Source organism: Gossypium hirsutum, chromosome D01 (assembly GCF_007990345.1).
Source record: "Gossypium hirsutum isolate 1008001.06 chromosome D01, Gossypium_hirsutum_v2.1, whole genome shotgun sequence".
NCBI classification, from domain to species: domain Eukaryota; kingdom Viridiplantae; phylum Streptophyta; class Magnoliopsida; order Malvales; family Malvaceae; genus Gossypium; species Gossypium hirsutum.
Window position 1 is genome coordinate 9,438,722 of NC_053437.1, and position 21,676 is coordinate 9,460,397.

Below are 21,676 nucleotides of genomic sequence, written 5' to 3' on the forward strand. Positions count from 1 at the left end.
TTTGTTCTTTTTTCTAAAAGGAGAGTAGTGGCTCTGCAAAGGTTTTTTAACCCTCTTTGCGCCACCGATCAAGCCTAGTGCCCATTCCCCGATTTCGACGGAGAAGACACCGGCTCGATGACTCCGACGACCAGGTAAGTATCTTCTTCCTTTCTTTATACTTCAAACGAAAAATAAAATAAAAATAAAAGGGAAAAAAATAACAAAAATAACAAAACGAAACTAAGAATGATGAACACTGAGTAAATAAAATGGAAAATCACCTTTTGTATTCAAAAATTTATATCTCTTTCCTATCAATATTTTTTTCTATTTTCTTTTATCTTTTTTTCACTCAAAATCCCCTCTTTTACAGATTTGAGTCTGCTCTTTATAGCAGACTATGGAAAAATAAAAAGGTAAGAATCTTCTAATTTAAAACGCCTCATTTGCTCGCTGATTTTTCCGATTTTCTTGCTATTCTGCCTATGCTGTTTGTTTCCATCTTTGCTGTGCAGGTACAGGCTTGGAGGTAGTGCACGCGCGCAATGGTGCAGCACGCGCGGAGGGAAGGCTTGGCTGCTTGCGGCACTGGGAATTGCTGTTGCTGATTTGTTTCGGGCTAGTGGGCTAGGGTTTAGGCATTTGGGTTAGGTTAAATTTAGTTGGGCCTGATATTTTGGATTTGTAATCTATATTGGACTATGTGAATGGACTATCTGACATTGAGCTTTTATTATTTTCTGGTTTTTATTATTTTAATGGGCCCGGAGCAAAATTGGGTATTACATTGATCATTTGGAAATATGCATCTTTAAGAGATCCAATGTCACAATATAATTCTTTAGATGTTTTACAAGCTATTTGGACAACTATCTAAACAAGGCTTTGAACAATTGTAATAAATGCTACATAATTTCTTATCTCTTTAAAAATTTAATTTCATCCTCCTCATTTTGGGTAACAATTAAGGACTTATACTTCTTCTTGGCTTTGGCACATTCATATTGAATAAGGTCATAACCTTTGCATTTGAAACATTAAAAATCTTTTTTCTTTGGATGTGAATTGTCCCCCTCCATATGAGTCTTCATTGTCCCACCAAAACATGATTTTGTTCCCTTCTTAAAGGTTCTCTTCATGCTATTTGTGAGAAAGACTAATTTCTCCTTGATCTCATTAATAGCCATTCCAATCTACTTTCCTATCTAAACAATAGGTTGAACATTGAAGGCAATGTTCTTCTTAGGTCTCGATTTATCATGTTTTCTTTCTTCTAGATTTAGCTCAAAGCTATTAAAAGAACCCATCAACTCATCCAATTTGAGAGTGGTGATATCCTAAGTTTTTTCTATTGTTATATCTTTGATAGCAAAACATTTTAACAATGACTTAATAACTTTTCTCAGCAGTTTTACCTCAGAAAAAGTTCACCAAGACAAAATGTCTCATTAGATATGTCACATTATCTAATGTAGAAATTTGAAATAGTTTCATCTTCATTCATTTTCAAAATTTCAAATTTGGTAGTCAAAATTAGTAATTTGGACATTCTTAATAAGTACACTATCTTCATGTTGGTTTTGCAAAATAGTAGATACTTCTTTTGCTGACTCGCAAGTGGAAATCATCTTCAATTGTTCCATATCAACTCCACTGAATATATAACATTTAGAGCTTATGGGTTTCCTTGAGTAGCCTTTATTTCTTTAGCAATGTTTTGCTTCTATCCTGCTCTCAACACCACCTATTATTGGAGACGGATGTGTAGCGTTTTCGACTTTTAATCGGACAACTTTCTCCGCTATCTTAGTACCCCAAATTGTGTCAAGTGTGAGATCAAACAACATGAACCAAACACAGAACAAGGAACGATTTCAATAAGGAAGTAATTATCTTAAATAGAAACTGGTAGAAATTGTAATTCCCAGAAAATATAATTTATTCTTAGAAAATAAATTCTCATTACTTTCTATCAAAATAATAATATCTGAAACTTCTGTGTAAAAACTTGTGCCAATAGATCTACCAGTATCATCTATTTATAAGTAGAGATAGGAGAATATTGGTTGAATAAGTATAACACAAATAATATTCATTTAATAGAAAAATAGTCTTCTCGTCTAACTAGAAGAGGGTAGGGGTGTTCATTCGGTTAACCGACCCGAAATAACATTAACCGAATTAACCGACCTTTCAAAATCTTTAATCGTTAACTGAACCGAAATTTTTTCAAAAAAATTAAACGAACCGAAATTTTTTCGGTTAATTCGATCTGTTAACCGAATTAACCGAAAATTATATGTTTTTTATTTTTATTTAAAAATTAACCGAATTAACCGAATTACCCGAATTAACCGAATTGAATCACTACATAATTAAATTATTTTTAGACTTTTAGACTTTAGTTTTAGTTTTAGATTTAGAATTTTATTTTTATTTATTAAATTATTTGTAATTTTTATGATTGGGTTGGGTTGGGTAATTGGGTTGGGTTGAATACTTGGGTTTGGATTGGGTTTAGGTGAATAGTGGGCCTATTTATATATATTATAATTTTATTTATTAATTTTTTCGGTTAAACTGAAAAAATTTGGTTAACCGACCGGTTTCGAACCGAATTAACCATTAACCGAAAAATCAAAAATAATTAACCGACCCCCGATCGAAAAAATTCGGTTAACTGACCGATTAACCGAATTCGGTCAGTTAACCGAATTTTTTCGGTTTTACCCGAATTTTGCACACCCCTAGAAGAGGGGGCGACACACCCTCTTAATTCCTTTAGAGTTATCGACCCTCACATGTTTATGTGAGGCATGTTGGGCCTTTCATGTATTTGGTGCAGTTATATGTGCTTCTTGGTCTTTTGACCCAACACTTCATTTAATCCAACCCAATGTTTGTTTTCTATTTTCAAAATAAATAATATTTAATTAATTAATGAAATTAACTAAATTAATTTCCCAATTAAATAATTTTCTCAACTCAATTTTAATTCCGTTAAAGTCATGACAACTTTACAGTAAAAGAATTTATGAGAAAAATATATTTAATTCTCATATTCAACGGATCCATGACTAATTAATTTAATTCTATTTTCCAAACTTCATCATTTCTATTAAGTTGTTTCTATATGTAATTGATTTTTTGTTTCAATGAGCTAGCAGAGGAATCGATTGAACGTATATGATTAGGGATCAAATAATATATAATTAAGTTTTAGCATCTCGTCTATTAATTATAAACTTATTTAGTCATGAAGTCATTCCATTATAGTATCGTGATTGAACTCTCCCTAGTTACATACCATTACGAAAGCTTCTCAATCAGTGCCCGTCCAATGACCCATAAGTGTGTTACTCTCATAGGATATTCTCAATCTCTTTGAGATAAATTCATTCTCCTAATATGATCCTATTTTATCTCATGGTAACCATTACACAACTCTTATCTCTCTTTCTACCTCCTCCTCTACCACTGTCTGATCTTTAATGATTGCTTTGGTCTTATTTTAGGTGTTTTTAGTTTTGTCTTGGATGGGAGTTTTGGACTTGTTTAAATTATGCTTGATTTGGTCGGTACATGTTTTGGATGTTATGGATGATTTACTTTAGGATGTTTATGTTTTAGAATGCTTTCTCATTCATCTCTCTATTGTTTATGCATGCTTCATTTCCTCTATTATTGTAGCTACTTTTGCTTTTCTTAGTGCATTTGTTTTATTCATTAAACTTTGATTTTCAATGATTCTCTCTTGGTATATTTTAACTCATTTTGTTTTCAATCTTTTATATATATATATAAAAAGAGAAGAATAACAAAATTTGCAAATTTGCTTAAAAACAAAGGCAAAACATAAATTTCAAATTCAAAAACAACATTGCTAATAAGTATTGATTTTTTAATATTGATTTTCAAAGCCTTTCTATAAATGATTTTTTGTAAAAAACAATTTCTTCAAATAACATATTTTTTAAAAGTTTTGTTATTTCAAAAATGGGGAGATTGTTAATTTTGATTTTTAATTATTTTGATATAATAACTTAATTGTAAATGCTCTTAATCAAATTTGTAAAAAATATTTCAATCTTATTGAAATAAATTTTCAAGTGTTACAAACTCAAAAAAAAAAAGCTTTTCAATGATTTCAACTTTCGAAGAAAGTTTTTGAGAACCCTCAAATCCTTTAAAATATTTCTAAACCACCTTTTTTAAAGTTCCCTACATTGTCTCAATTGACACAGGCATATTTGTCTGTCGAATCTAAGCCTTAAAGGGAACCAAATCTCGATACGTATGAGAAACTATCTTGAGACCAGCCAACATCAAAGCTAAAGTAAGCTACAATGGGTTTGGACTTGCACCCCTCGTGCGCGCGAGGCAAGGTTCCAAACTTAGTCATTCAATTACTTTTAAAGAGAGGTGCAATTGTATTATACTAGTATTTAACCAATGTGGGAATCTAAGCTTTTACTTTTCCTCAACAAATATTTCCAAGTAGCTTACTTTGAACACCAATTTCTCATTTATCACTTAACCATTTTGAGCATATGATATACCATTGTAAAGGTCTCATGGAGTAAAATATGAAACCATAATTTTATGATTCAACTCTCCACCTTTACCTATTGAGAATATATTGAGAATATGCAATTTTTCCAACAAATTCGGGCCAAACCATTATAAGTTCTTGACCTCAATTATTTGTCATCTTCACTTAAATTTTTTAAATACCAACTTACCCCTCTTAGTAATTATTAATCCTAACTAACATTTATGATAAAATTGTGAATTATAAAATGAATTTTGATATGTAAAATAAATATTCATAAGTCATCCATGTTAATTTTTTTTAAAACTAAAAAAGGGATAAAATAAAAAGTTATATAAACACCACTAAATATGGAGGTATGCTTTGCACGATTTCCTTTTCACGTGTAGGTTGAAGATGGGATAGAAGGAGAAAATAGTTGTGATCTACACCAAGCTAGAGTCACTTAAACCAAAGAAAATTTACGCAACTTTTAAGTTCTAATTTTGATTGTATTTACGTAATGATGATGGATAGACAGTATGACATATACAGGTAGTGGAATATTGACTTTAGAATGACATTTTGTATATGAATATCACATTAAATAAGATCCACTGATTGTGTGTATGAGAAAGATATTAGTGTTGGTGGAGAGTATTTGCATATAATTAGCATGGGAAGCATGGGAGTGTATATTTAAGTTATGGCATGATGAATGAGATATTGAATTAGTTTATGATGATACTTACTGTAGTAGCCCAATTTTTGCCCGGGCTAAAAGCCCAAAAATAAACAAATAAGACCCAAAATAAAAATAAACCCATTACCCAAATTTCAATGCCCAAATAAATCAAAACCTTAAAGCTCAAATGGCCCAAATTCTAAAACAATTTTCAGCAAAAATGAAAGACAAAAAAACTCTAGCCACATGCCTTGCTACCTCTGTCACGCCTCCAGCGCACGCCAGCCTGCTCGCACGCCTCTGCCATCACCTGCAAAACAAGCAACATGCAACAACAGAGGAAGCCAAGCAGAAGCAGACAACAGAAACAAACAAAAATAATAGAATAGAGAGTTGTTCAAATCGGCTATAAAAGCCAAAGTCGAATGCTTGTTTAGTTCTTCTACCTTTTTTTACGAATCTTGAGAAATAAAAACAAAAAAAAAACAAAGTTTTAAGAGGATTCTCTTTTTATTTCAATCTTTCTTTTTATATTTATTTTTATAATTTTTTTTTATTTTCATAAACGAAAATAATATAAAAAAGAGACTTACCGGAGAGGCCCCATGACCGCTTTGTCAGAGGGCCGACCTCCATCGCAAGGGCCGAAGGTTGAGGAAAGAGAGGCTTCATTCTCTCTTCTTCTTTGTGGGAAAGGAGGCGCTCCTCCCCGAAACCTAAGAAACGGGCTTAAAGGCCTTGCTTTGTGCGACGTCGGTCACCGTTCTCGGGGTGCCGCGGCGGCGCGCGGTGGTCTGGCATTTGGGTTCCTAAGCAAGGCTGAAACCCTAGCAAAGAAAGGGAAAACCCCTTTCAAATTTTCTGCTCTCTGTAAAAAATTTTTGAAACAACTAAACTAAATGAAATTTTTTTAAGTTGTTATAGTGATTGCAAAACGGCGCCGTTTGAGGGAGGGAGATTTGCACATTCATGCCTTAATGCAATCTTGTCTTTTGATTTTTTTTTAATTCGGTCGCATAATTCTTCATGCATTTCATTTTAGTCCAGGCTGGGACTCAATGCATGAGGGCTGGGGATATTTTCCCAAGCAGTCCCTCATATTTAAGGCTTGTCCCACCTGGGCCCTTAATACCTCTTATTTATTTCCGGTTTCAACCCATAGATTCTAGCCCGATTCCAGTTTCATCCTTGGTTCTGTAAATTTTTATTTTTGATTTTTTCTTTTAAATTGTTTTTGTCTTTTATTATTAGTTTTTCTTATTTGTTTTGATTTCATCTTTATTTGGTTCTTAAACTGTGTAGCTATATTTTTTTTCTCTTTCTATATCTATATTATTCCATTTAACATGTAATACCCTATTTTGGCCTGGGTTTAAAAGGCCCAAACTATAACGGGCCTATAGGGCCCAAACCCCAAAATAGGACAGGAGCCCAACGTTTCTAGCACAAAGGAAACCCTAGGGATCCTTCCATGTTTGCACGCAGCCCCGCACGATCTTCACCTGCACCAAAGAAAGGAAACACGACAAATAAACCACAAAAATGGAAAGAAAATCAAGATTGCGAATCAAATAGATATTAAGCATATTTGTTTCTTTATTTTTTTTATTAAGGTTATAAAAGGACCATTGAAACACTGTAATAAAAAAAAGAAAAATCAATAAAAAGAAGAGCGAATATTTCATAACACAAATACAAAATACAAAAAAGAGCAAGGAGCAATTGGAAAATCCAAAGGTTGAAACTCTTTTCGAACCACTGTTTCTCTTTTTAGTTTCTTTTTCCTATTTTATTACAAGTAAATAAAATAGAATAAAATAAAAGACAAAAAAAGGGTGTGAAAACACTTGTGTTCGGGTCTGTCCCGCCATGGGAGGATTGAGAGAGCCACCCTCGAGGATCGGTGACCGAAAACTGAAAGGTTTTGGGATCTTTTTGTGTTTCTGCTGGTTTTTCGGAGATTTCGAACCCATATTTGGGCTTGGAAGGGTCGAGGGAGCCGAAAGAGTTATTTTCCCTTTTTTCAGCCACCGCAGACGGCGGTGTCGTCGCCGGAGGCCGGTGGCCGATGACCGGCAGATGGTTGGACTGAGGGCAGGTGCCCGGAGGAGAAGGGAGAGATTGAGAGGTTTTTTAAGTTTTTTTTTTGTAAAAAATGAAAAAATGAAATTTTGTGAATTGATTGTGGCTTAAATAGCCTGACGAAACGGTGTCGTTTTGAAAGGGCCAGATCCGCGCGTTGACCCGACCCGCAAGCAGGGTCCGCGCATTCTGGCCCCAGATGGGGAATTTGCGCGTTGGCCTTCCTCCTTTCTCGCTCATTTTGATTCAGTTTTTTTTATTTTTAATTTTGGCCTTAAAATTTTGTTTAGTTTCGATTTAATCTCTATTTGTTATTAAGTTATTCTTATAATTGTTATTATTATTATTATTATTATTATTATAATATACATACATTTAAAAAAATAAACAACTTTTATAAATACCTGCACATATTTTATTATTATTCTATTTGCATAACTTTTATTTTTACATATATACATTTATATTTTATACGCATATACATATTCTTTATTATTTTAATTTTTGTATACATACATATTTATTTTTTTAAATGCTCAAATACATATATTTTGTTAAACACATATTTCATAATTTATATATATATATGTTTATATGTTTCTTTATTTGCATAAATGCATTATATATTTTGTTATATAAACTTTATAATTCAAAGTTTTATATGTAAATTCATATGTATGCCATCTTATTCTTCATAATTCCAATGTATATATTATGCATTTTTTTATTTCATTCATTTGTTTGTTGATTTATGTTTTAGTATTTTTTTATATTTTGCTCATTTATTTGATATTCTTGCATTGTCATTGTTTATTTTTTTTATGTTTATTAGTTTCGTTTATTTATTTGTTTATATTATTTCTATGCCATTGTTGTATTTATTATTGTTATTTGTTATTGCGACATTTATACATGCGTTCAATATAACATTACATCATCTTTTTACTTGAATTTAAAAATAGAAAATTTTCAAAATAGAGATAATACTCGTATTTAGGATTTTCAAGGAAATTGGGCCCTAACGTATTGAGTTCCAATTTTCTTCGTTAAATCCAAGAATCGAGAATTGCTCCTTAATCAAAAATAAAATGAAAAGCTTGTTATTGGAAATTCAATATGTTGTGTCCTAATGCATTGGATGTGACGTGTTGACTTCTCGAGGCAAAGATTTTTTATAAAAAATAATAAAGGAAATATTCAATGTTTGGGATTTTAAGAAATCGTGCCCTAACGTATTAGGCCGCAATTTCTTCATAAATTTTAAACAATTAAATATTTTCTTAAATTTTATTACACAAGTCTTTAGGACAAACTCATTTTTGAGGATACGAGATGTCGTGCCCTAACGCATTGGGCGTGACATTTATTCTCCTAAATGAGAGAGTCTTAATAAATAACTTGATTAAATGAATGATTGAAATTTTTTTAATTCTCGACATTAAGACACTGATTAATCAATTTGGTACCAATTTTTTGGGTGTTACGAGGGTGCTAATCCTTCCTCGGACGTAACTGACTCCCGAACCCGTTTTTTAAAAACTCGTAGACCAAAGTCGTTTTAGGTGATCCAATCACACCTTAATAAAAGATTGGTGGCAACTCTAAATTTTCATCGACAACTATTTTTTTTTCCAAAAATAAAAATGGTTTCGACAGCTTGGCGACTCCGCGAGGGACTTTTTAAAAAAATAAGAGAGGCGAGCCACAAAGTTGATTAATTTTTGTCTTATGGTCGAGAAAATATTTTTGTAAAAAAAAATTAATGAGATCCTTTTGCATTCATTATTTTCTTACTTAATTGATCTTTGCATTACACATTACATGAGTTGAATGATTTTACCCTTTTAAGTGGGAGTGAGAAACTATTTCTTCGTGAGGTTTTCACCTCCGTATAGGATAGTGGATCGCTTTCGAAATACATGGGTACCTATGCCTTCGTGAGATTATCATCTCCGTATAGTCATAGGGAAAATGTGTTCCCCTGAATCGAACTTGTTCTATATGAGCCTATAATGGGTGAAGATCGAGGAATCTGCTGGTTTGGGTACCTTTGCCCTAGAAACCGAACCTCATATAATGAACCTTAGGAACTTGCCCTAGGTAGAGCTATGTCAAACCCCTAATGGTCACCCGAATATGTTTTCTATTTATTCTTGCTTTAGCTTTGTACTAACCTATTTTCTTTTTGGTTGCGATTGCATTGCATTTTCATCATAAAAAGAGGTTGATACGAGTCTCAAAGGCCCAACCCAAGAACGTGATGGTCCCAAACTACCACAAGGCCCAATAACGAGATCAAAGGCCTGACAAATGCGTTCCAAACTAAATGGGACCATTCAAGAATTTGTTAGCAAAGTCTTAGATGCGTACACAAAAGAACAAGAAAATCAAGATTCACTTTCTTGTTTTCAAGAAAATCAAGAAACCGAATCTTGGCCCAATTTTCCTGTTTCGAGCGATTTCAAGAATCGAGAAAATCAAGATTTCAAATCTTGGAAATCTTGGTCCAAGAAACCGAATCTTGCAGCCAAAGCACATTGGATCTCCGTTACGAGCATCAACGACCCAAATTTGATAGAAGATGGATCACAAGCCCAAAGTCTTGAAGGCGAGGCCCAATAAGCAATTTCCAGCCCAATCAAGAAATCCATACATATTTAGTTGAAAATCAGGCCAAAATGTCAAAGGGCCCAACTTGTAAACATTTTTTTAATTGTTAATTTAATTGTAGGCTCTAGGAATAGGATATGTTAAATTTCGGCCCAAAACAACCCACTTAAAGTGCTTGGCCGAAATTCTCTTAGTATTTTTATTAATTAGGGTTAATTTATAAGTTTTCTAATCAGATTAGGATTAGTTTGTGGCCTATATAAGTGATGGCCAGCCACCTTTGTTAGAAATGACAAAAATACATTGAAATTTCAGTTTTGTTAAAGTGCAGAATTTTCTTTGAGGTTTTCTCCAAGAATTCTCTCTTGAGCTTTCTTTAGAAGTTGTTTTAACAATCTTTTGATTGTGGGAGCCATCTTCAACCTTTTTCTTGCCATTGTTATTCTTTGGAGGAGAGATTAGAGCCGTTTGAAGGGATTTGTGAAATCTTCGAGATTTCAAGGATTCCTAGGACTTTTATTTAATTTTCTTGCTGTTCGATTTGTTTTCTTTGTTTGTGTTTGTGAAGATTCTTTCTTCTAATTCCTTGCTGTTCTTGTTTGTGTTTCAGCCTTGATTAAACTCCAAGATCGCTTCATTTAATTGATTTCTTGTTGGCAACAATTATTCGATCCAAAAATCCCCAAATTCTAGGGTTTTGTCGATTTTTTTAACCTTTTTGGGGTGCATTCGGTTGCTAGAAATTGGGCATTCTTGGCCGAATCAACTTATTGGCAGATTCACATTCATCTTTACTTCCAATTTCGTTTGATTCATCGATTCTATTTCTTTTCTTCTGGCCGCCCCAAATCTAATTTTATGCCATTGACTTGCTGAACATTTAAGATTAATTTGCTGTTTACGTTTGTCTTTCTCAGATTCGGCAGATTGGTACTTCTCTTGATTATTAATTCATGATCTTGGCTTCAAAGAAACCCCTTCTAATAAGTGTTTCGATTCTTGGTTATCTCTTGCTGATTCTTAGGGTTCATATTCCAGATCTTTAAATTCCAGATTTAATCTTGTGCTGTGTTTTTCAGATCCAAGTTATTTAGAGCTTTCATAGGAGTTTCCTGTGACTTGGTAACTCGATCTTGGTCTGCGCACATTCCTATATTAGAGGTGTTGATTCACGTTCAGTTTCTAAATAGAGAGCTTGTCATAAGAAAATGAGTTTCTTGATAAAGTGGAAGACAATATGGCTGTTCGAATATGGTCCAAGAAAACATGATAAGAGAAGAATGATAGTTTAATGGAGGACTACATGACTATGGTTCCATTGCCCAAGGATTCAAGATGACAAAGATTATTCGAGAGTCGCTGAACTTTCTTAAAGAGAAGCTAACGAGCATCATGCGGATGAGTAAGCAACGATTTGTGTCCCGGGTCGAGCAAAAAGGAGATAGAAGAGACATCCTTTTTGAAGAGTTCGTGGGATTTATCTTAGCGCTCGAATGAAGAAGAGGATCGAATGTTTCTACCTATGAGGGCAAGGCCGTATAAATATTTATTTTATGTAAAGAGATTTGTTTTCTAGTAAAGTTTTCTAAATGAAATTGAATCAGAATCAACGTCTCTTTATACATTCATTGCATGCATTCGCATCACATGACATGATACACATTAAAGTCCACTAAAAGGGCCTAATCGATTAAAATCATTCCTCAGTTAACCTGGAAACCAACCAACCTACCAAACACCGCTACGGTACTCGATCAAAAACAAAAGACATGGACCAAATGATGGAAAGGCTAGAACAGTTCCAAAAAGAAATGCAAGATCAGCTTCAGCAACAAATGAATGAGCAACTTGAGAAGATTCAACAAAATATATTGGACAAAATGATGGAATCTTAGGGGAATATGATGGCTAAGTTGATTCAGTTGCTGAATTAAGGAATTGATGAAGGAAAAAGCTCTATGCTTAATGTTGAAGAAGGAGACAGTGAGGAACCAGTTTATCCCCCAGGCTTTACCCCTCAGCATGTTGAAGTGTATCCGCGCAAATCTTCTGTCACCATCAAGCCCCAGTAGTTTCAGGCCGGTGCTATAGCACCAATGAATTTTCAAGCAGGATCAGGCTCTAACCTCGAAAACAACCTTGTTAATCATGCTATCCCTGACTTTGAAGAAACAGCTGAAAAAGAGAAAATGAAGGATGAACTGCCAAACCAGCTAGAAGAAAAGTATAAATGGCTGGAAGGGAAATTTAGAGAAATGGAAAGTGCTGAGAGCCACTATGGGATTGATGCTAAAGAATTAAGCTTGGTTTTGGATTTAGTACTCCCTTACAAATTCAAAATGCCCGAGTTTGAAAAGTATAATGGAACTAGTAGTCCGAAGCCCATATTACTATGTTTTGTAGGCGGATGACTGGGTATGTTAGTAATGGCCAGTTGCTGATACATTTTTTCTAGGATAGCCTCACATGGGCAGCGTCCAAGTGGTACAATCAATTGAGTCGTGTCAAGATTAATTTATGGAAAGATTTAGCCCAGGCATTCATAAAGCAGTACAATCATGTAACTAACATGGTACCTAATAGAATCACTCTACAAAACATGGAAAAGAAACCCGGTGAAAGTTTTAGGCAATATGCACAGAGGTGGAGGGAAGTCGTCGTCCAAGTTCAGCCACCGCTCCTGGAAAGGGAAATGCAATGCTATTCATAAAATACATTGAAAGCTCCGTTCATCACACATATGTTAGGGAGTGCCACAAAAAGATTTTCTGACATAATAATGAATGGTGAAATGATTAAAAGCGCCATAAGGAGCGGAAAGATTGATGCTGGAGGAAATAATAGAAGGCAAGCCTCAAAAGAAAAAGAAAATGAGGTGAACAACGTGAATATGTGCAGCAAATCGATTGCTAATTAGCAGGGTTCATCAAGACAAGAATCATGTGTGAAGCAAGGTACTGAAAAACTCCAGTTCACACCAATTCCAATGTCGTACAATGAGCTGTATCAAAGTTTATTCGATGCGCATGTTGTTTCTCCTTTACATGTGAAGCCTCCACAGCCTCCGTATCTCAAATGGTATGACGCAAGTGCACAATACGATTATCATGCAGGAATTACGGGACACTCAATAGAGAATTGCATTACCTTCAAAAAGCTAGTTGAAAAATTCATCAACATGGGTATTGTCAAGTTGGATGGCTCATTTAATGTAGAAAATTCGCTACCCAATCATGATTGACAATGGGGTGAATGTAATATATGAGGAAATGTTGGGAAGTGTTCACATCAATGACATATAGGGAGACACAAATGAAAGGGGAACCTTGTTAGATATTCGTTTTATAAACCTGGGAGTGTTCTAAGTAATTGAACTGCGGAAGAAATCCCTGTAATTTTTAGAGCTTATTTAGAGTAATGTTCAGAACATTTTTGTTGTTTTTAGCCTAAAAATGATAGAAATTCCTTTGTGAAATAGGCTCATGTATGAACGTCATTATTCTAATAAAATACATCTTAGCATTCATTTTTTAGCCAATATTTTTTCATTCTTTTTGAAATAATTATGCTTTCATTCTTTTAGATTTTCTTCCACATCATTCTTTGATTCATAATTATATTGTACAAATAGTTATTCATAAATACATTCTTTTGTATATTCTTTTATCTTGGGTCTCCAGTTATCAATAACATGAGTGACACTGCTACAGGCTTAGAATTTCCTTTTGAGCGAGGCATGTGTTTAGAGGGATTTCATGACTTTGAAGATGACATAGATTGTAACCTATTTTTGGACTTGTTAAGGATGGTAGAACAAGTCGAGAAACGGATCTTACCCTACAAAGTATCATTGGGATACATGACTTCTCCTTATATAAGGCATGAAGGTTATTTGGTCGATCTTGCCAAAAGAGTCTGACGGTCATTGATTCATCTTTGTGATCGTCAGTTACTTTATTAAATGAATGGAAGCTGCTTCATATGCCAATGTCACAAAGTCGATTGTTAGCAAATTTTTGAAAAATCATATGTCAGTATGGAATGCCAAAAGGATCATATCTGACAATGTACTAAATTTGAACAGTAGCATAATATCAAAAGTTTGCAGTCTGTTCACGATTAATGCCATATCGCTCAAAAAAAGATAGAGCAAAAAAAAACTCTGTCGGCGCAATGCCTTTCTCTAGGGCTCATCGTGGTTTTACCTATTGAAGACAAAATTCTTTTTGAGTTTTTGAATCCAATTTTGATTGAAGAGGAATGTTCAAAGTTGTCCATCATGGTCAAATGCGTCAAAAGCAAATGATGCAAGTTCACAAAAAAGGTCCGTCCTAGAGAATTCTTTGAGAGGGACCTGGTATTGAAGAAGACCCTTCCCATACAAAAAGAACTGCATCCCAAACTGGGAAGGACCTTATGTGGAAGGCCTTATTTGGAAAAGCGTCGATTTTGATCAAAAATGATAACAATGACATGCCTAATCCTATGAGTTCAGATTCAATCAAAAATATTTCAAAATATAAAAAAAGAGATAGAGATAAAAGAAGAAAGAAAATGGAGAGGCCAAGGTGAAAACCCGCAAAGGGCGCATTGAGACTAAAGGGGATTTGAGTTGAAAACCCAAAAAAGGTGGCTCAAATATTGATCAGAATGCGGCATGAGGTGATCAAAGCAGTTTAAATTTTGATCAGATTGGGGCATATGATGATCTTGAATCAATAGGAAAGGGTAGACAACATCTTGAGACATCGACAGAGTACTGTAGATCTCCTAAACACATGTCAAACTCAGAAAATTTGTATAGAGAAGTTCAAGCTGCGATATTTGGGGCATCCAATTTTTATATTGAATTTGCTATTTTTGGAATACTTCATTCTTTTCCAAGATACACATTCCCAATAAATTTCTTTGTTATCCTTATTTACTATTTTTTGATAATCTATTCCTTTCGAGCTATACTTAGAACCAATTGTATTCTCATCCATTGTTATATCATTTTTGCAAGCATGTTGCATTGGAATAATGATTGATGGACTAATAATACTTTCACAATGGAAGTTTGGCATATTAGTCTAGAAGTTTCTAAATAATACAGGAACCTGAAACAGGACTATTGTTTAGAACGCACCATGTTTAAATGTTGGAAATCTGAAAAAGAAGAGTCTAAATTAGGACTTTCTCTTTGGATTTTGTTGTTAAAAAAATTGATTGAACAAAATGACAAAGCTTAAATAAACAAGTAAGCAATGATCACCAGACAGTAGGAAGAGGTTTTCTCGGAGAAGAAAGCCTTCATTTATGCATGAACCTTTGGTACGATACCTTGGGAATGATATAAGAGACCAGAGAGATTTAGATCTTGTATCCTTGAATTGTGATAGGAGAGGATCGAGAAAAAGCCATATATTCCTACCTTTGGGTTACAGTGGGAGAATGATGGTACAAATTTTGCGCCCTAATGGATTGAACTTTGAGGTTTACAGTGGGGGGCAACCTGACTAAATGTTTCTTCAGAAAAGCCAGCCAAACAAGAAGGCGTTGTAGTACATCAGTGTTAAAGCCTTAATAAATTTCGAGCAATGACAACTTAAGTGGGATCATTCTCGGAAAAAAATTATTAAAAAATTATGCATTCGTGTAAACACCATTCACATATGTCTAGTTAGGAGCATTTGATTCATTTTATGTCATCCTAATCATTAGGCATAATTAGGTTCATTATACAGGTCATGTTCCCCAGAGAGCAGATCAGTGAAGATAACAGATCTTACCTTCCTACACCGACAGCGAAACAGATTGAAGATACCAGCCTTGCCTCCCTAGGTTGTAGCGGAGCAGGTTAAAAATAGCAAATCTTGTCTTCCTGCACCGACAGCGAAGCAGATCGAAGACACTAGCCTTACCTCCCTGGGTTGCAGCGGAGCAGGTTAAAAATAGCAGATCTTGCATTTCTGCACCGACAGCGAAGCAGATCGAAGACACTAGCCTTGCTTCCCTGGGTTGTAGCGGAGCAGGTTAAAAATAGCAGATCTTGCCTTCCTGCACCGACAGCGAAGCAGATCGAATATACCAGCCTTGCCTCCCTAGGTTGCAGCGGAGTAAGTTAAAAATAGCAGATCTTGCTTTCCTGCACCGATAGCGAAGTAGATCGAAGACACCAGCCTTGCTTCCCTAGGTTACAGCGGAGAAATTTAAAAATTACAGATCTTGCCTTCCTCAACCGACAGCGAAGCAGATCGAAAACACCAGTCTTGCTTCCCTGGGTTGTAGCGGAGCAGGTTAAAAATAGCAGATCTTGCCTTCCTGCACCGACAGCGAAGCAGATCGAAGACACCAGCCTTGCCTCCCTGGGTTGTAGCGGAGTAGGTTAAAAATAGCAGATCTTGCCTTCCTGCACCGACAGCGAAGCAGATCAATGACCCCAACCCTATCTCCCTGGACAACAGTGGAATAGGTTGAAGATTGTAAGTCCTATCTCCCTGGTCAGCAGTGGAATAGGTTGAAGATTATGAATCTTATCTCCCTGAGCAACAGTGGAGTAGGTTGAAAATAGCAGATCTTGCCTTCCTGTACTGGCAGTGAAGCAGATCAAAGACATCAGTCTTATTGCCTTGACGTTGCAATGGAAAAGATTGAAGCCACGACGGCTAATCTTATCTCCCTGGCGTTAAGGCTTAGATTAACTGAAGTAGAGCGGATTGAAGCTATGGGTAGCTAATCCTATCTCTTTGGCATTACAGTGGAGCAGATTGAAACCACGACGGTGAATCTTACTCCCTTGGCGGTGTAGTGGAACAGATTGAAGCTACGACGGCGAATCTTGTTTCCCCAGCATTGCAATTTAAAAGACTGAAGATGGCGAATCTTATCCACCTAAAGTTGCAGTGGAGCAGATTGAAGCCAATAATCCTATCTCCCTGAAGTTGTAGTGGAGTGAATTAAAACTACTGATCTTATCTCTCTGAAGTTGCAGAGAGCAGATAACATCTAGTGTTATCTCCCTGAAGTTGCAATGGAGCATACCAAGAAAGCAAGTCTTATCCCCCTGAAATTGTAATGGGGCAGACTGAATAAACAAATCTTACCTCCCTAAAGTTTTAGTGGAGTAGATTAGAGTGATGGATCTTATCTCCCTGAAATTACAGTAGAGCAGATCGCATCAAACTCATTTTTTAAGTTGCAGCAAATCAAGTTGAAACTATAAGACTTATCTCCCTGAAGTTGCAATGGAGCAGACTAAAGATAGCAAATTTTGTTCTATTGAGAAACTACAACATACAAATTCTATCTCTCTGGCATTGCAGTGGAGTAGATTGAAGCATTAGTTCCTATACCTCTGAATATGCAGTAGGAAGGAATGAGGCTACTTAAAAAAGAAGAGTACCAAGGTCCAGCACGACCGGGCAAAATTGGGCATTTTTAAAGTCTTTGCTCCGTTCCTGTTACCCGATAACCAGTAAAGAGGGGCAGCTGTAATACCCTATTTTGGCCCGGGTCTAAAAGGCCCAAATTATAACGGGCCTATAGGGCCCAAACCCTAAAACAGGACAGGAGCCCAACATTTCCAGCACAGAGGAAACCCTAGGGATCCTTTCATGTTCGCGCCGCAGCCCCGCACGATATTCACCTGCACCAAAGAAAGGAAACACAGCAAATAAACCACAAAAATGACAAGAAAATCAAGATTGTGAATCAAATAGATATTAAGCAGATTTGTTTCTCTATTTTTTTATTAAGGTTATAAAAGGACCATTGAAATACTGTAATAAAAAAAGAAAAATCAATAAAAAGAAGAGCGAATATTTCACAACACAAATACATAATACCAAAAAGAGCAAGAAGCAATTTGGAAAATCCAAAGGTTGAAACTCTTTTCAAACCACCGTTTCTCTTTTTACTTTCTTTTCGTATTTTATTACTGTTGACACCATTTTTTTGATGAAAACGAGGTCGACTTGGATTTTGAAAATGAAAATTAAAATGGGAGTCGCCACCAATCCTTTTTGATAAGGTGTGATCGGATCACCTTAAAAAGTAGTTGTTTTTAATAAACGATTTGATTTTATTAAAACAACATTTTTGGTCCACGAAATTCAGAAAAACAGATTTGGGGTTCGGTTACGCACGAGGAAGGATTAGCACCCTCAATACGCCCAAAATTGGTACCTAGTTGATTACTTAATGTCTTAGTGTCGAAAAACTGAAAACTTTAAAGAGATGTAAAATACGATCCTGAAAAACTTGAATGGCATGGATTAAGATATAAAAGGATATTTGGCTATTTGGTCCGAAGGGAAATCGAGACCCAACACATTAGGGCACGTTTTCTCGAATTTCCAAACGCAAAACATTGCCTCATTTTGAAATTTTAAAAGGATATTCGGTTATTTGGTCGAACGAGGTAATCGAAACCCAGTACATTAGGGCACGTTTCCTCGAATTTCCAAACACAAAACATTGCCTTATTTTGAAATTTTAAAAGGATATTTAACTATTTGGTCGAACGAGAAAGATCGAAACCCAACACATTAGGGCACGTTTTCTCGAATTTCCAAATGCAAAACATTGCCTTATTTTGAAAATTTAAAAGGATATTCGGCTATTTGGTCGAACGAGGTAATCGAAACCTAGCACATTAGGGCACGTTTCCTCGAATTTCCAAACGCAAAACATTGCCTTATTTTGAAATTTTAAAAGGATATTTAGCTATTTGGTCGAACGAGAAAGATCGAAACCTAACACATTAGGGCACATTTTCTCGAACTTTCAAACGCAAAACATTGCCTTATTTTGAAAATTTTTTAAGGATATTAATATGCATAACAAAATGTTAATGAATGCAATAATGCGAGCATGAATAATACGAACAATAGCAACAAAGCAAAATAAAAAGGACAAATGAATTGCATACATGACACGATAAATGAATAAACAAATAGGACTACAATGCCTTTCAAGATAATAAACACATAAATAAATAAATATCAAATAAGACAATGACAACAATAATGAGAATAAATAAATAAATAATAAATAATAAAATCTATGTATATGTATAACAAAATTTGAGAATAGTAAATATATATAAATAAGTAGATACTGATAATGTATATATATACTAAAAAAGAATACATATATAGATATATACAATAACTATGTAAACAAATTATAAAAAAAGAATATATATATAAATATATAAATATGTATATGCACATATATAAGTTGTAAAATAATTATATATGTATCATGAAAATGCGTATTATATATGAAATCTAAAGTATATAAGGTATAGAAGTATACATATATATATAAATCAAAGATACATATCTATGTATATTTCAATCTAAAATCTAAAACGTATAAATAAGCAAATAATAATAATAATAATAATGATGATGATGATGATGATGATGATGTCATATGATAACAATAATAACATTAAAATAATTAATACGGACTAAATTGAAAAAAAACGAAAGTATGTGGGCAAATTTGAAACAAAAACATAAGGGATTAAATCGAGACATGCGCAAAAAGAAGAGGACCAAAAGGGAAATATTCCCCATCGATCAAACGGTGCCACTTTGGTAAACCTGAGCGCATAGCCTCCAGACCAAATTGAAATAACAGCCAAACTTTGTGGCCAAAATTAGAAAAAAAAATAAAAGACCACATTAAAACAAAACGCAAAGGAGGAGGGATCTATTGCGCAAATAGACCCTTAAACAAAAAAGCGCGGATCCTCTCCCAGGGTCGGGTCAACGCGCGGGTCAGGGCCAAAACGGCGTCGTTTTGGCACCTGACCTTTAAGGGCAAAACGGTGCCGTTTAATGACCTGTATAAATAGCAAAAAAAGAAGGAAAAAAAAATTCCCCACTTCATTTTTTCAAAAAAATAGAGAACCCTCTCTCTTAGTTCTCTCAACTCCACTCCGGCCATTGCCCAGAATCCGGCGAAGGAACCGCCATTGGCCGCCGTGCGCGGTGGCCGGAGTTCGAGGTAAGTTTTTTTTTATTTCTATTTTATTTGTATATATAAACTGTTTTTTTAAAATAAAAGAAAGAAAGTATAGATATATGTATTTCGAAGAAAAAAATAAAGAAAAATAAATTGTAATACCCAATTGATGCCCGGGGCCCATATTAAACAATCTAACCCAATTACATTTGGCCCAATAAGGCCCAAATCACTAAACCAAACCCTAAATCCCAGTCTAACCCTAAACAGTGGTTAACAGCAGCTACCCTAACGCCGTGCACGCCCCCACGTCGCTACTCACACGTTGCAGCAACTGCCCATCACTCCCACGTCGCTTCACCCACGATCAGCAGTTTCGCATTACGTCGTTTCTACCTGCAATAAACCACAAACAGTGGGAGTGACTGAAGGGGAGCAAATTGTAAAAAAAAGATATGGCTATAAAAAGCCAATTGATTTCTATAATTAGGGTTGGACAAAGTTTTGTATTAAACAAATAAAAGAAAATACAAAAGATCAGAAAAAAATAGTTTTGAATGTGACGATTTTGGTTCTTCTTTTTCCCAGTTTCTTTATTTGTTTTTCTTTTTATTTTTCCTTGTTTCTAAAAGCAAATAAAAGGGGAAGAGAAGAGGTTCTTACCAGTGTTGGGGCGCCGTCGATGCCCTTACTATGCTTCGTCGGAATCAAAGTTGAAGGAGGGATTTAGGCGTGAAAAGCAGAGGAGAAGATGAATGTGACTGTTGAAGTTGCAGATGGAATAGAGATTTTAATTAGGATTTGAAATGGGTTTTAAGCATTGATGGGTTATTTACGTTTTTAATCCTTTCATGTTTTTCATCATTTCAAAACCATTATTTTATTGTTTTCAAATTTTTCCATAACATATTAAATCTGTTCTTTTTTAATCCCATGCTGCATAACGTTTTGGAAGGGTGGGATTAATTTCCCTTTTTGTCGTCCATGTTGCACGCATTTTGCAAATTCATCCTCTGCTTTAATTTGATTTTGTGTTTTTAATTTTGTTTTGATTCAAATTTAGTCCATTGTATTTTCTTTTACAAATTAGATTATATATTAGTTTGTTAATATTGATATTGTTATTAAGCTGCTGTTATTTTTGTTATTATATTATATAATACTATTATTTTATTATTATTATTATTATTATTATTATTATACTTGTACACATATACGCGCATATGTATCTTATTATATATATATGTATACATTTTAAATGTTTTAAATTCATATTCATATCTTATATATTTTATTATTGTTTTATTTTTCTTAGTTTTATATATATATACGTACATATATTTCTCTTTTATAATATTTATATAGTTTTTTTTATATATTTTATAATCCGAATATATATACATTTTTTTATAATATATATATACATTCACTATTCAAAATTTTAATAAATATATTTCCTGCATTCTTCTTTTATATACCTATATATCCATATTTTTATAATCTACTAATATATTATATTTATACGTTTTTATGTTTATTATTTCTAAAATGTATGTATATTTTATTATTAATTCATTTTTCATGATTTTTGAATACATATATATATATATGCATTCACATTTTATCATGTTTTCAAAGAAAATATATTTTGGTTTCGTCAAAGCATTAAAATTATTTTTTAAATTTTAAATATTTGGCATTCTTGATTCTCGAGAAAGATCGTGTCTAATTTACTGGATTGTGATTATTTTTCGATAAATTTGGAAAACCAAATATTTATTTTGTAATAAATTCACAAAGATTTCAAATAAAAGCTTATTCTCGGGAAT

At 34.2% G+C, this 21,676-nt stretch overlaps 3 long non-coding RNA genes across 3 annotated transcripts; 1 reads left to right on the top strand and 2 right to left on the bottom strand.

The window, feature by feature from the left end:
• Nucleotides 1–762, top strand: LOC121213818 (uncharacterized). Its single transcript, XR_005909261.1, has 3 exons — nucleotides 1–134; nucleotides 356–398; nucleotides 498–762. It is a non-coding gene; the product is annotated as an uncharacterized lncRNA (long non-coding RNA).
• A 4,463-nt stretch (nucleotides 763–5,225) lies between these two features.
• Nucleotides 5,226–6,218, bottom strand: LOC107932625 (uncharacterized). The gene is made up of 2 exons (XR_001693449.2): nucleotides 5,792–6,218; nucleotides 5,226–5,508 (listed from the first exon to the last, which is right to left on the bottom strand). It is a non-coding gene; the product is annotated as an uncharacterized lncRNA (long non-coding RNA).
• A 13,769-nt stretch (nucleotides 6,219–19,987) lies between these two features.
• LOC107932624 (uncharacterized) lies at nucleotides 19,988–20,962 on the bottom strand. The gene is made up of 2 exons (XR_001693448.2): nucleotides 20,511–20,962; nucleotides 19,988–20,243 (listed from the first exon to the last, which is right to left on the bottom strand). It is a non-coding gene; the product is annotated as an uncharacterized lncRNA (long non-coding RNA).
• Nucleotides 20,963–21,676: the final 714 nt, after the last annotated feature.